The following is a 3,392-nucleotide window of genomic DNA, read 5'->3' on the forward strand; positions in this document are numbered from 1 at the left end:
GGGGGGGGGGGCTGAGGGCGGGGAGCGGGCGGGGGAGGGGGACATTGCATGGGGTGCAGCTGTGGTGCAGGTGTGCCTAAGTCTCAAAGAGCACGATCAGCAAGCAGCGCCCGGCCCAGCTTGGGCGCAGGGTCCCAGATGATGGAGGAGCTGCTCTCCTGTCTTCGCCATGTCGCTCCCTCAAAACTTCAAACCTTCGGCGCAACAACAGCCAGGAATGCATGCCACAGCATGCAGTGAGGCGTGCTGGTTCCATGCGCGAGTTGCCGGCAGGCGAACGCGGCTGGTGCGAGGCGGCACAGCCGTGCAGCGGCCTGTCATACCTGCGCCGAAAACGCCGCTGACATCCCGGGCTGCAAGAGGCCGACCCGCAGACACACAGCCTAATGACGAGATGAGGGCATGGTATATTTAGCACATGTCCGCCTTTGCATGACACTTTTCACGACGTTTTCGGCGTGCCTAAAATCCGCCACCCAAGGGGCATGCGAAGGATCTCCCCGTCAAGCTCGACATGATAGAGAATGCAAGCGTATCATTGTCACCTGCCAGGAGCACCAACAGGGCCGCCCAAGGCCATTGTGGCCGGAGGCGCCACGGTGGACTGGGCATCGCCATGCAAACGGAGATATCAGCCGTCCATGCTGGGTGGTTTTTTGATAGCATAAGATAAGCTTGAAAATGAATGCTACGGCGTGTTCAAGGAGCCCCTTTCTGCTCGGGGCACCGAGGCCGGGCTTGGCAACGCACCGGTGACCACACCAGGCGAGCTGAGGATGATGAAATCACAGCTGCGAGGGTTTCCGACAACACCAGTAGATTCGTGTTATGTGTCAAGCGTACGAGGTGCGCCGCATAACGCGATGAGATGCTGAACTCCTCTCCGCGACCGGGCACCTGGTAATGTGAGATGCGTGCGTTTCACAAAAAGCGATTCGAACGCGCAATTCCTGGACAGTTTGAAAGGACACAACGTCCCGACGGTGGCTGGGGTCTCTAATGACCAAATGGGATCATGCCATCCAACGCAGCACCCTGGCCCTTCATGAGGATCGTGCCCCTGGGGTGGGAGGGGTTTGGGGTGTGAACATGTTCCCACGCACGCCAGCAGGTGTAGTTGGGTTGAGCATTCATGTACTCTCCCTGCACACCACACAGGATTGCATCCATTAGGCCGCAGCGGTCTACAGTGCCCGCTAAGGCGTGGCCTCACCTGGCCTGACGATGACACCTGCGCGCCGCTCTGGTTTCGCCTGCCTTCAGAGCGGCATGCAATCACCCTTCCCAGAAGACACAACATCAACATAGAACAGCAGCGGGGCCGCAAGGTGTAGCTATGTGCACGCAAAGATCTTCGCATAGCAGCGCCTTGCTCCACGCTGACTCAGCAGGGCTGCGGAGCACCAAGGTTACCTTCAATCATTCAGGATTCAACATGGGCAAACGCAGCCGTGCCAAACACGGTGGTACCACAGCTAGGCTTCCAGCTGCCCGCACCATGCTGACAAGGGCTAACGGCCCTGGGAGGGCTCTGGGCCCCTCGTGCATACCAACCGTGAGAGCACTGCGCAGGATGCCTGTGCTTTCACAGGACATCTGCCTGCATACCAGCGCATTGGGTAAATGAGTGGGTCGTGTATCTTTGTTTTTGGCGCATGCACAAGAGCACGCTTCTATGCAATGGTTGCTCGGGTCAGTGTGCACCCCTACAGGTCAGTGTGCACCTTGCTCTGTAACATCACTTTGACCACCTGCACTACAATAGATATGCAAGCCACTCAGCTTATGGTCTTGGTGCCAAAAAAGGCTGAGGAGTGAGGCAACTGTTGCAAGCGCTTGGCGCAAAGCCGCCGTAACAGCTGCGCCTCATCAGACCAGCGCGTCTGAAGCAGACATCTGCTGCAGTTGGCATTCGCTGCCTTATTGCGTCCTGCGGATCCCTGCGATTTGCAAAGTTTCTGATGCAAGCCTCCCCCAGTCCCAAAGGCCGTCGCAGCTGCCTGCTCAAGACACAGCCGGGGGGTTTCCAGGCTGTAGCGATGTGCATTACAGTATTAGATTCTGCAAAGCACCAATAGCTGTTCACCGCTTCTTCTTCGCCTTCTTCTTGGCGGATTTTGACTGTGACGATCCTCCCTGCTGTGCACAAAATGGTTGCGGTGATGCCGGATGCAGGCGAGGGGCGCCGAAGTGCATCAGCAGCGGTTTCGGGCGAGGACGTGGCGAGTGCAGGAAGACACCGTCCAGCAAAGGGACTGAGCGCTGTGGCTGCTCTCGACCAATGCGCTGGGGCGCCAGCAACCTTTGCCTATGTGCCTTTGGTGGTGCCCCCTCACCTGCTGCGCCGGCCGCTGCTGCCGAGGCTCGGGCTGAACGGGCTGCTGGGTCTGCGCGGCCCTCGCCAACGCCGCTGCTGCCGCTGCCGAGCTGTTGCCACCGCGTGCCGCTGAAGGCGGTGCCACGGCGCGTGGCTTGACCTTGCCGCGCGCCGGGCCAGATGGACGCGGCTTCCCATCGAGCAGCGCGGCGACGTGGCGCACAATCGGCAGCGATCGCCAGTCGCCACTGCGCAGGTGCCTGCCCTCGCGCTTCCACGCTACGAGGCCGGACAGGACGCCTGCCACGCATATTAGAGCTGGAAGCTTGGCATTTGGCTCCACCTGAACGCCGTAGCCCCGCCTTCGTTGCCGGTATTCCGCTCGAGCCTGGGCGATCGCTGCTGCCTTGCGCTGCTCGTGCACCACATCCGTCCAGGAGACGGACATTGTGCACTATAGCCCCTGCAAGACCCTAGGTGCGGGCTGCGAGCTGATCTGGTGTAACACAGCGTCAAGTTGTGTTGTCTACTGTAGGTGGCAATGCAGATTGACAGCGCAGGATACAGTAGTCTGAGGATGCCAGGATGGGGCTTGCTCAGGTCTCATTGCTTGCACACGCCGTGGCTAGGCCACCAGGTCAGCCAGTGGTCAAACCCTTTTGAGCTTTGGCTTCGTTGCAGGCGGATTCAGGGCAGCGCACAACGGCCAGATATCAGCGGGCGCGCATCTATACTGCAGCACGAAACGCTGCACTCATCTTGATGTGCCGCGGCGCCCCGCTGGCCAGCCTCGTAGCTGCGTGTTCCAGCAGGCGCCCGCTGTTCAGCTATGCCAACCCGAAAAAAAGAGGCCACCAACTCATATCATGCCGAGGAAAAACCAAAAAGCCACCACGTGATGCAGAGAGGTTGTCCTGCTACCCGCTGGCGAGCCCAGCTGCCCGACTTTCGAAACCATACCACGAGGGCCGCTGCATCCCACCACCCCCACACGTGCCGCATCGGCCCTCTCGCTCGGCGCCTACCCCCCTCCGCCCCCCAAACACCGCGCCACGTGCACCGCCGCCACCAGCGC

The 3,392-nt window shown here is 60.3% G+C and overlaps 1 protein-coding gene across 1 annotated transcript in view; it reads right to left on the reverse strand.

The window, feature by feature from the left end:
• MNEG_10109 (hypothetical protein) overlaps window positions 1-3,392 on the reverse strand; it is a gene marked incomplete at both ends in the record, with an annotated part of 6,455 nt that overhangs the window by 1,922 nt on the left and 1,141 nt on the right. The gene's annotated exons all lie outside the window — the stretch shown is intronic.

This window comes from Monoraphidium neglectum (genome assembly GCF_000611645.1).
Source record: "Monoraphidium neglectum strain SAG 48.87 unplaced genomic scaffold scaffold02182, whole genome shotgun sequence".
Classification (NCBI taxonomy): Eukaryota; Viridiplantae; Chlorophyta; class Chlorophyceae; order Sphaeropleales; family Selenastraceae; genus Monoraphidium; species Monoraphidium neglectum.